Source organism: Sciurus vulgaris, assembly GCF_902686455.1.
Source record: "Sciurus vulgaris genome assembly, chromosome: 5".
Classification (NCBI taxonomy): domain Eukaryota; kingdom Metazoa; phylum Chordata; class Mammalia; order Rodentia; family Sciuridae; genus Sciurus; species Sciurus vulgaris.
In genome coordinates, this window is record NC_136465.1 from 163,779,743 (window position 1) to 163,792,289 (window position 12,547).

Genomic DNA, 12,547 nt, shown 5'->3' on the forward strand with positions numbered 1-12,547 from the left:
GATACCACAGAGCCAGTCATTCCCACCTTGCAGTAACTAGACAGGGTTTGGACTCATAGGACCCAAAGTGACAGTGTTGCAGGAAAGGATATGACAGAGCAACAGTCTAGGCACAGGAAGCAGCCATAACTCTGTCACAGAGGGTCTGGAGAGGACAGGGGCAGGCTCCATGTTCCTCTTTCTGCAGAACTGAATGGATGCACTTTCTCTTTTAGATCAGGAGTCAAGGTGTCCAAAATGGAGCATAGGCAGGGGCTTCTTATGCCCTGCTGGTCACATAGGCGTACTCTTACTATGTAATTGCCCCAGTGACAGAGCCCTCAGCCACACTGAGACCAGCTGCCAATGTCCAATCTCACAGCTATCGATAAACTGCCCTCAAACTTACCTTGGATCCATGTTACAGAGCAATCCTTTTAATGTGTTCCGTGTCTTGACCAGTGGCCAGGGCTACGCAGGCCCCTCTCTCTTCAGCCACTCAGCTCAGGCCAGTTTCAGGCTAGCAGGAGTTCACCCCAAAACTTCCAATTCATTCTGCACTGTTGAGAGAAATCCTAGTTCTTGGCTGGCAGCAGTGAACGTCTCAAGCGTGTAAACTTGTAGGGAGGAGCGTTGGACTTCTCCTACCTCGGAAAGTACACAACTCCCCCAAATTGACTCAGTGTTACCAAGGGAACCCGTATAGGAGCCTGGTGGTCTGATCCCCCGAGGCACATTGTGATTGGGCAAGAAACCTATAAAATGTATAGCTGTTCCCGCAATAAACGAGTTTGCAGGCTGCTCACCACAAGCCCGCTTCCACCCAACTCCCGGGCCTGGGTCTTGACTCCAGGCCCTTACCCCGCGTATGAGCTAGCCCAGCACAAGAGAAGCTATATTGCACACTCACCCATCAGGGGCAAAACATCAGCATGAAAATGCTCCTCCTCTGCTTAATATCCTTCAGGGGCTCCCCAGGCCCTCGGGATAAAATCTGTGTTCCTACGTGCAGCCCACAAAGCCTTGGAGCAGGGGGCCCGCCTCCCCACCTGAACTTGGCTTCTTCCTAACGCAGCTGCTCTGAAAACCCGCTTCCAACTCCTGCCGGGCTCTGAAGTGGCACCGCCTTTCCTTTCTTACCTGGCCGTTTGCTTGTCATCCCCCGTCTCCTTGTCGAGGACAGGATATGTTCCCCTAGGTTCTCCTGGTCCCCTCCACTTTCTTCCTCCGTCCTGGCTGAGAAGCACAGAACAAGCTCCACACTGTGACCCAGCCAGCTGCCTGCTTTGACCGTCCCTAGGGCTCAAGGTGTTCAGAGTGCCGCCCAGACACTAAATAAAGGAGCCCCAGTCCTGAGCCCAGGACCTTTCAATCTCCTTATAAACTCTGTACCAGACTCCATTGATTCTGTACCCAGACTCCATTGATGCCGCCGAACATGTGCATAGGAAATTCTGGTCTCTCACTTTCCCTCGTGGGCTGAACAGCGCTCTGGAAGTTCCCCTAATAAATAGGATAGTGCTTCTTTCTTCAGAATCCCCACCAGCCCCATCTAGGGACAGTCCCTTGCTGGAATTCCCCTGCTGCTGCTCTTACTGCTCTCCAGCCATAGGTTCTGCTGGACGGAGGCTCCGTCTTATTTGAATCCTAATTATCTATCACAGAGCCATTTGGTAAATTAATGAGCCTACTGAATTGATTTTCAGCAAAACGTATGTGGGGACAGGGCGGACAGGTCGACGGTGGCATGGAAACTGGCTGCCCGTGGCATGTCTTTCTTGGGCCCAGCTGCAGTCTTGATTTGAAGATCCCTGAGACAGATCTGTATTTTTTTTAATAATCCCCTCCTTTTTTTCCCCATAGCTGCTTCAAATAGGTTTCTGTTATTTGAAACTAAAAATGCCTTCCATAAAAACATTACCTCATATGCCGATGGAGTTGGACCATTGTATTGATCTGTGCATTTCCACTGGGGGCAAAAAAAATGGAAAGAATTACCTCACAGAGTTGCCATGAGGCCTAAATGAGATAATGCGTGTAGTGTTGTATCAGTCAGCTCTTTGTCACTGTGACCAAAATACCTGGCATGACAACTTATCAGAGGAAAGGTGTATTTTATTTTGACTTATGGTTTCAGAGGTCAGCCCACGGTTGACGGGCTCCATTGCTCTGGGCCTGAGGTGAGGCAGGACATCATGGCAGAATGGGATGGCAGAGGAAAAGGGCTCAGTTCATGGCAGCCAGGAAGCAGAGAGAGAGAGAGAGAGGAAGGAGAAAGGACTGGTGACATGAAGTGCCCTTCCAAGTTATGCACCCGGTAACTACCTCCTCCATCCATGCCCCACCAGCCTGGAGTGTCCACCACCTCCGGGTAGTTCTTTGGGCTCTCAGTGGATTACTCCACCCATCAGCTCAGAGCCCTCGAGATCCGAGCCCTTCCCAAGAGCCAGCTTCTGGACACTGATGCACCGGGGACTGTGCCTTCCGAGACACAGGAGCTGTCGGGTGACATTCCGATCCAAACCATAACAGGAATTTCCTGGACACAGGCCACCATAACTCCCACTGGGTTAAAGGAAATGGGAGCGTGCGAGTCCCTGGCTCCGCGGGGTCTGGTGCTCACGTCAGAAGAATGGGAAACAGGCACATTGGCACATTGGCACAGAGCCTGGCTTCTAATTCTCATGCTCCAGCTCCAGGGAGCGGGCAGCACGTGGGGAACGAAGTCCCAGGCTGACACTGGCAAAGGACCAAGATGCACAGCTTTTCTGGCGTCCACGGGGTGGGCAGGGTCCAGCCTCTGGATGTCCCCCGGACACCCGGTGGAGCCTCATCACACTTCTAGCGAGGCGCATCTCAAACCATCTTCAGTCTCCTGTCTCCTCCTCGGTGAGATTTTCACTATGCTCATCAAGTAAATGTACCCATAGGCCTCTCCAGTGGCTGCTGGACCAGTCTTTTCAAACCCTTCCCACCCGAAGTTTCTCCTCCTCCTCTGGGAATGTTCCTAGGTGGCTCTCAGAGCAAGCAGGGCGGTGTGGCTTTGATTGTAATGATCTTGTTTCTCTTGGCTCTGAACTTGTGGTATCTCAGCTGACCACTTCTCTAGGAAGGTTGAGCTGACTTCCCAACCTCCTGTCTCCTGGTGTGTTATCTTAACTTTATAGTCTTGAAAATGGGTCTACTTTTTACTTTACCAATGTTCTGGCATGTTTGTCAACCCCTCAAGACTGAAAGCTAGCTTAGCTGTCCTATGCCATCTCATAGAAGAACTGTGTGCTGTTTGTTATTGCTTGGTGATCACAAACTTGGCTTACAAGGCCCATTTATCACCTTGCAGGTCAAGGCTGAAACCCCCGAGTCACCTGGGCTGACTTCTCATCCAGAGACCCTGGGAAAATGTTTCTAGTTCATTTTTGTTGGCAGAATCCAGTTCCTCCCCCTGTAGGACTGAGGTCCCGCCTCCTTTCCAGCTGGACTGCTTTCAGCTCCAGTGTCCCTCCCCAGGAGGGCCCCATACGTGGCTCACAACATGGATATTTTTTCCTTCCATGCGACCAAAGTGTGTCTTTCTGTCTTTCTCCTCTTGGCTCATGTGGTTAGGTCACCTAGAATAATCTCTCAATTTTATGCTGACCAAACTTAGGTCCAGATCCTTTCCCAGCATCTAGATATCGATGCTTAACTCAGTCATAACTAGAAGGTGTGTATGTTTCCCAACCAGGCCATGTTTTGCAGGCAGCACAGTATGCCAATCACCAAAACAATGAGTTCTGTAAGAGAATGTATTCGTAAAGTGACCAAGTGTGAGGTAGGTGACCCAGATTCACCTCACTGAGGATGAGGTTTGGGGATATTTCTGGAACAAGGATGTTGGGTTGTCTGAGGCATTGGGAAGGGTGATGCCTAATGACCATGATGTCTCTTCCTGGGACCTGTGTTCAGAAAATGGCACTTAGCAGGATCTGAAGGTGGAGTTTTTAGTTTCCTGATGTCAAAAGGTCACTGGTCAGACGCCTGGGTAACCTCAAGTGAAGAACTGGTGATTTTTAAAAAATTTAATTAGTTCTAATTAGTTGTAAGAACTGGTGATTTCAACACAAATGGCCCCCAAGTCCCTGAAATGTAACCGAGGCAACCGTTATCATGGTGACTGTGCGCTCAGAAGTGTTATCCACAGCAGAGCTGGGGAGCCAGGAACACAGAGCTCAGCTGCAAGACCTCCGGAATTAGTGATTTTAAAGCCGACCAAAAACAAGTAACTGTGGTGGAACATGGGGCCTCAGAGAGAAGTAAGACTACAAAGGGTTGGCACGGGTCCATGAGATCTGCCAGCTGGGGTGTTGGGTTGGTAATGATCCCAGTGAGGATTCTCTCCTCCGGTAGAGTTTTAGAGACTGAGGTCTTACTCCTGAGATGGTTCTATTCTTGAGAAGAGTTCTCAAGTCCTAGAGAAATGCTTTTGAGCTGCAAGAGATACACATTTACAATTATAAGCCCTTCTTTTAGTAAAGGTCCAGCTGTGTTAGCTCTTTCACACTGTGATTAAAAGACTTGACAAGAACAATTTTATGGAGGAAAAGTTTGTTTGGGGGCTCACAGGTTCAGAGGTCTCAGTCCATAGACAGTCAGCTCCATTCCCCTGGGCTCCAGGTGAGGCAGGATATCAGTGATGGAAGAGTGTGGCGAAGGAAGCAGCTCACATGATGATCTGAAAGCAGAGAGAGACTCCACTCCCCAGATGTGAAATATATACCCCAAAGGCATGCCCCCAATGCCCACATCCTCCAGCCATACCCTACCTGCCTTTAGGTGCCACTCAGTTCATGCCCAAGAGGTGTTTATTCACTAATTGGGTTAAGGACATTATAACCCAATCACTTCACCTCTGAGTGTTCTTACATTGTCTCACATATGAGCTTTTAGGGGACACTTAATATCTAAAACATCACACCAGCAGATGATTATGGCCCACTGAGCAAGTCTCAGTTTTCTGTATAAGCCATGGACTAAGAATTTGGGGAAAGCTATCTTAGAATTCTTCCTACCACAGGTTACCTTCAAGTATGGCTATGCCCAGGATCTCTGGTGTGCCTGTGTGTGTGTGTGTGTGCATTATTCCAGCAGAATCACCTAATAGGCATTTGGGCTCACTTAAGATACTTGCTTATTCTCTCAGCAATCTTGTTAGAAAGGCATCCTTCTTCCTTGTGACCATTACGGGATCAGTAGATTGGGCCAACTTGAACCTTCTGCTCATCTCTGAATTAATAGCTGTGGTGGTGGAGGATGCAACTGCACTAGTTGACCAGGTTTGGTTTGTGTGTCCTATCTTGAACCAAGGGGTTTGGTTGGCTTGGCATAAACCATTTAGATCCATTGAGAAAGAAAGGTGACTTTGAACCTCAGGGGACATTTGGAACTGTCTAGAGTAATTTTTGATTGTCATAACTAAGGGACAGGGATGCTACTGGCATCTCTTGGGTAGAGGCCAGGCGTCCCGCTAAACATCCTTCAAAGCATGGGACAATGCTTCACTGCAGATAACTGCTGAATCCCGAATGTCAATAATGCCAAACTTGAGAAAGCCCGATGCAGACTGAGAAAAGGGGGTGCTTTAGGAATATCAGAGTGGTGCTCCCAGAGGGGCCAGTTGTTGGCAGCCTGCAGTCCCCTGCCAGCACACTCCTGGCAGTCGGTCCTGTAGTCTGACTTTCCCTTCTCTCTGTTTTCCCTGACCTTTCTTCCCACCCGGCTCCCAACTCGGACCTTCTCACACACGTCCTCTTAGACATAAGCCTTCTTCCCCTGGCCCCCCCGAGACCCGTCACCACAGTCCCCCCTTCCTCAGACCCTCAGGAGCTCCATGCCCTTTACGGTGCCTGAGACACCCAGGTGGGGGTGCTTCGTTCCCCAACCCAGGCCACGCTCACCTGCCATTCCGAACACACCGCTAATGTGCATGGCCTGCAGTGGGAAGTGGGTGTGTGTCTGTTGGATTTGCACACTCCTCCCATCTGTGCACCCAGAACTTCACGTAGGCTTTTTTCTTTTTTTTCCCCCAGGACTGGGAATTGAACCCAGAAACACTTGACCCCTGAGCTGCATTCCCAGACCTTTTTTATTTTGAGACAGGGTCTTGCCTTTGAACTTGGGATCCTGCCGCCTTAGCCTCCCGAGTCTCTGGGGTTACAGGTATGCATCACTGTGCCTGGTATGAGCATTGTGCATATTGTCTTTTGGCCCAACTTCCCCGACACCAAACAGAAACAATAATGCCACCACCCTGCCTCTGCTGGCTTTCTCTCTTTCCTTTCCCTCATCCCTGTCTCCTCTCAAAACGGTTTTCTTTCTCTTTTCTAACACATTTATGTGATTCAAAATTCAGAAGCAGAAAAGGATATGAAAAATTATTCCTGCTGGTCTCCAGTTCCCTGAAACCTTATGGGAAGGAACTAATGTTACTAACTTACCGGCAAATCCTTCCAGAGATAGTATACTCATTTATAAGAATGTGTGTGTGTGTACATATATAATTCATTCTTCTCTTTCTTTCCTTTTTTCTTTCTTTCTAAACAGAATGGTGGCGTGATATGCATACGGCTATGCACCTTGCTTTAGTTGATTTGAAAACTTTTGGAGTTCTAGCACTTAAGATCTTGCTCATTATTTCTGCAGACTTACAGTCCATTTTACGGGTGTGTCATTTATCTGATCAGTCCCTTGCTGAACATTTAGATTATTTAAAAATACACTATCACTTTATGCACATGTGAACACATAGACAGGACAAATTTTTAGAGGTAGAATCAAGGCCCAAAGTTTAAGTACATTTGTTGCTGCAATAGCAGTGATTATTATTATTAATTTTTTTTTTTTTTTTTTTTTGGTACTGGGGATTGAAACCGGGATGCTCTACCACTGAACTACATCCCCTGTCCTTTATATTTTTTGAGACAGGGACTCACTAAGTGGCTTAGGGCCTCGCCAAATTGCAGGGGCTGGCCTTCATCTTGCGATCCTCCTGCCTCAGCCTCCCGAGTTGCTGGGATTACAGGCGTGTGCCACTGCACCCGCCTGCACTGTGTGAAAGTGGCCCATTTCCACCATGCTGGCAGTGGGCTCGCTGTTGTCAGTTCCACTCCTAACGGAATAGTGAAAGTGGAGTGGAGAATAGTGTCAAAAAGCAAAGACATTCTGGCCCTGGTGGATCTCTGGGAAGGGGTTTTCAGAGCTGTGAAAGAACTGAGTTGTAATGACGAAAGGCTATGTCGCTGTGTGTGGTAAAATGACTAAACAATACTCCAAAGAAACAATGAGATATTTGTTTGTTTGTTTTTGGGTACCAGGGATTGAACTCAGGGGCCCGCCCACGACCACTGAGCCACAGAGCCTCCTCCCCAACCAGAGTTCACATCCTTGCCCTCCACCCTCACTGCTGCACCTTGACCTCTGTCCTGCTCCTCGGGATCCCTAGAACCACCACCACAACAGTGCTTCTGGCCTCCTGTTTACACAGGTCATAAGATGTGCCATTTCAGGGCTCAGTGCCAGAGCACTTGCCTAGCCAAAAAAAAGTTTGCTTTTCAATTTACTATTTTAGCCATTTCGAAGTATACAGTTCAGTAGCAGTGAGAGCATTCATACGGTGGGGCAACCATCACCACCATCACGCAGGGAACATCTATCCTGCACACCTGAGCCCCTGCACCCACGAAACACTAACCTCCCCATTCTCTTCTCCCCCAGCCCAGGGCAATACCATTCAATTTTCGCTCTCTATGAACGTGACTCCTATAAGTACCTAATACAAGGGAATTGTTGGGGTCTTAAGCCCCTTTGCTCTTCTCGACCATCACAAGGGAAAGGAGCACTCCCCAACAAGGCCAGACCAGGAAAGGTAGGGCCAACTGACCGCCCACACCCAGCCCTCCGGGCGGAGGACAATCAGACACCTCAGGGAGACCAGTCACAGCAGGAACTCATTTATTGAGAAGGTCACACAGCTTTTCTGTAGGGTGAAGGCTAGGCGGGAACCAATCAGCTTAAAGGTCACCTAGGCATGGGGGGGTGGTTCACGCAGGTGAGAGTCCCATAGGACTACATAGCAAGCACGAGCTGATCACGTTCGTGGAACTGTTGTTAACCAATCCCTGACGGTGGTCCGATTTATCGTCATTAACTTTTGTGAAACCACCTTTGAGGCCTTGATCTTGCTCAACTGCCAGGAAGTAAGGAGTCAGCCTGAGTTAGTTAACGTGTCATCGGAATCATATGGTACATTCCTTTAGTAACTGACCTATTTCTCTTGGCATCATGTCTTCTAAGTTCATGCATGTTGTAGCATGTGTCAGAATAGCCTTCCTTTTTAAGACTGTGTAATATTCCATTGTGTGGACATACCACATTTTATTGATCTCTTTGTTCATCAATGGACACTTGGGTTGCTTCCATCTTTTGGCTCTTGCAAATAATGCTGCTATAAATATGGTGTAGAGTCTCTGTGTTATCAGCAGTTCACTCAAGAGAAACTGAAGCCTTTATTCTAGAATCCTGGGCCTGGAGAGGCGCAGCCATATCAGGGGAAAATACAGTCTGAGGTCACCCACTCTGTCGTGCATCAACTACATGTTCTTGGGCATGTCATTTCACTTCTCTGATGTCATAGGGTTTCTGGGAGACTCAGGTGAAAGAACCGACACTAAATGGCTGGAAATACAGATAAAGAGGAAAGCAGAAACAACAGCTGGTGGTTACTTGACTCCTTTTCCCATCTCCTGGACTGAGGGACGCCTGGAATGTCAGAGTGCTCAGTGAATACCTGTTACATAAATGACTCCTGAGCCACTTGGTCTCGCTGGTTCAACCTTAAACCCTCTTCTTTGTAAGAACACTATTAAATTGAGGTGACTGCGAGGTCCCATCTTTCTCCTTCTTTTACGGTATAAAGATTCCTCAGGACAAGGTTTTAAGATAGCACACAACATTGTTTTCATAGAGAATCTAGTCACAGGACCTCCTCTACGCTGGGCACCTGGTCCCAAAACTGAGCACTGAGAACCGCTCTTAATGAAACTCCGGTCTGTCCCAGGATGGCCGGTCTGTCATCATCCTTCACTCGTAGGGTTCTTTTAGGCTAATGTGATTTTTCCTTCCACAAATGAACTGATTTGTGGTACCGTTGACACGAATTCCTTCATTCCCTGACTTAGGGCAAAGTCCTAGTTCTCATCTTAATGTTGCTCCCTGGTTGTAAATGCGAAGATCCTCTCTGGAAGAATCCACAAGAACCTGTTAACAAGCTGGGCACAGTGATGCACACCTGTAATCCCAGCCGCCTGGGAGGCTGAGGCAGGAGGATCGCGAGTTCAAAGCCAGCCTCAGCAACTCAGTGAGCCCCTAAGCAACTTAGCGAGATCCTGTCTCTAAATAAAATGTGAAAAAGTGGCTGGGGATGTGCCTCCGTGGTTAAGCACACCCCTGGGTTCATTCCCCAGTAATCTCCCAAAGAAAAACAACCCCTGCCCCCCCCAAAACAACAACAACAACAACAACAACAACGACGACGACGACCAAAAAACCCTGTTAACAATACTTGCCTCTAATCAGAGGGATTTAGGACCTGGGGTCAGGTGAGAGAAAAACATTTTTCAGTGTAAAATCATTTGTGTTTTTTGGATAAACATTTTCTTACCTTGTACGGATATTATTATTATTTTTTAATCCCACTATTCTTGAACAAAAATAAGTACTAACCATGTGTTTAACCAACTCTGAGTCGCCGAGGGGAAAAGGATTCAGTGGCAGAGGAAATGGGTTCTGCATCAGACACGCCAGCCAGCCTGAGAAGATGACCGCCAGCTGCAGCTGCGGCAGAGACGATGTAGTGAGAGGGAGCCGGACAATGCTGGGAGAGAAATCTCCTTTTGCCATTTCTTGCTCTTTTTGTATAAAGAGAAATGTACCAATTCTGGATGGCCAGAGTTTAGAGAATAAATTAAACACAACATGGAACTTTTAGAGGCAACCCCACACACACACACATTTTAGGTTTGAAGTCCCAGTTTCCTCATTCGCAAAAAGGGGATAATGATGCCCCTCTGTTATTTCTAATGCTGGGAAGGTGTTTGGTGTTCTCTCCAGGGGCCTTTGATGAACACAACCACGAGAGAAGGTGGGCAGCATTTGGGTCTCCAGTGTCTCCTGTGTGTCAAACTGAGTGTGTGATTTTTTCACAGCAATCACACCAAGAAGGTATTAGAATAGTTCTCATTTTATACAGAGGGTGGAAGCTCAGAGAAGTTCAGTAACTTGCTCAAAGTCACACAGCCAATGAGAGCCAGAAGCATGACTAAAATTAGGTCTGTCTGATAACAAAGCCTGGCTCTCCACCCCGGGGTATCAGTCCCCAGGACAGGCAGCTAGGAGCCAACCTCATTCTAGAATGCAGCAAGAGGGGCAGCCCCTGGGGATGTGCTCCCCAGGATCTACCAGGGTGATGTGGCACAGCAATTACAATAAAGGTCAGCATTCAGCTCCTCTTCCTCTTGCCTGACAGTTTTGGTTCACTGGAATGAGGAGACTACAAAGAGTCCTATAAATAGGTGGCCCCATGTTATCTATCACCTTCAAAAAGTCACATGGAGAGCCAGGTGTGGTGGCACATGCCTATAATCCCAGAGACTCAGGAGGCTGAGGCAGGAGGATCCCAAGTTTGAGGCCAGTCTCAGGAACTTAGTGAGAACTTAATCAATAGAGGGAGACCTTGTCTTAAAATAAAAAAATAAAAAGGACTGGGGATGTAGCTCATGGTAAAACACCCTAGAGTCAATCCCTGGTACCAAAATAAAAGTAACATGGAGTTTGTGTGTGACTCATTGCTGAAAATTATAATATCAGAATTTAATTTTAGGGAAATGGCCTTAAAATCTAAATTCCAGGGCAAAGCTCAACCAGAAAGTCCAAATAAACTAGTATGTTTTTCAGCGTAGAGTGGGTGACTGATGTTCTGTTACAGGTTGTTCACATTAGTTCTCGTAGGCAGGGAGCCAGGTGCTGGAAACCCAAGATAAATTAGGTACAGACCTGCCCTTAACAAGTTTTTGCAATCTTACCTGATGTACTGGGACTAAACCAGCTTCCAGTTCTCTTCCCATCTAACTTCTGCCGTTTGAAGTTCTCTCTTGGAGGCATTCCAGAGCTTCTCTGTGGAGGTGACTCCAGTGTGACCCAATGCAACAATAGAAGGAAGATGGAATATTCTGGAAGCATTTGACCCAGTAAACCGTGTTGAAAGAGGAGCAGAGGTGAGCCGGCCCAGGGCAGGAGGCCCTCAGGGGATGTGGCTCTCCGTGCACCTGCTTTGGGGAGAGCAGAGGGAGATGCAGATCAACCCAGAGCCACCTCCTGTGCTGCGTTAAGGAATCCGCAGTCGCTCTGGGGGTGCTCTCTGCTCTCTGCCGCTGGCTGGGATGGCAGGAAGCCTGTGTGGCTTTATTCTCCTTCCAAGTCCTGCCCCCTGTCACAGTGAGTGACCTGTCAGCCCATAGCAGGTGTTCAACGTGTGTGCTGAAGGAAGGCAGGTGGGGAGGCCACGAGGCAGGCTTACCAGAGGCCCCAGCAGCCCAGAGAGGAAGGGTGGGAGGGGAGCCACTGAAGGGGAGACACTGGATCCCAGGGCCACAGGGACGGGAGGGGCGGGGAAAGCTGGGGCAGAGGCAGTAGCAGTCAGGTGGGGAGTGGAGAGGGCTCAGAGGGATTTAAGGGGCAGAACAAGCAAAACACGGTGGGCAGGTTTGACCTCCAGCCAGGGATGATGGTCCCAGAGCCCTCGGGGAGGGCCATTGGAGAAGGCCAACAGAATGGACCAGAACCCAGTGCTCCTCGGTCCTTCTGAATGCACTGAGAGGGCTTCGTGTATACTTCATGTAACCAAGGTCCACTTGTGCTGTGACATGGGGCCTTGTTCCTGGACGCCAGCTGTGGAATGGTCCTCTGAGGTGAACTGATGGCCTCCTTCCTTCCTTCCTCTCTCTTCCTCCCTCCCTCTCTCCCTTCTTTCCTTCCCCCCTCTCTTTTTCTCTCTTCCTCCCCCCCATCTCTCTCTCTCTCTCTCTCTTTCCATGGGATTAAACCCAGGGGCACTTTACCACTGAGCTACATCCCCAGACTGTTTTCTTTATTTTCTTCTTTTTATATTGAGACAGGGTCTCCCTAAGTTGCTGAGGCTGGCCTTGAACTGGCAATCCTCTCCTCTCAACCTCTGAGATGGTGGGGTCACAGACTTAAGCCACTGGGCCTGCCTATGCTGGTTTCTTTTCTTTCTCTCTCTCTTTTTTTTTGTACCAGGAATTGATCTCAACCATTGAATCTCATCCCCAGCACTTTTAGAAAGTTCAAAATTTTTTTTTAATCTTTAGTGCTTTTTTTTAAAAATTAATATATATATATTATTTTTACAGACCCATTTTGATTCATTGTAGAAAGTTTTAAATTTGGGACAGGGTCTCACTCAGTCGCTCAGGGCTTCACTAAATTGCTGAGGCTGGCTTTGAATTTATGATCCTCC

General features: G+C 48.2%; 1 long non-coding RNA gene across 1 annotated transcript; it reads right to left on the bottom strand.

Moving 5' to 3' along the window:
- Positions 1 to 3,267: 3,267 nt before the first annotated feature.
- LOC306661435 lies at positions 3,268 to 11,333 on the bottom strand. The gene is made up of 3 exons (XR_013763876.1): positions 11,094 to 11,333; positions 4,580 to 4,690; positions 3,268 to 4,446 (listed from the first exon to the last, which is right to left on the bottom strand). It is a non-coding gene; the product is annotated as an uncharacterized lncRNA (long non-coding RNA).
- Between the last annotated feature and the right edge of the window lie 1,214 nt (positions 11,334 to 12,547).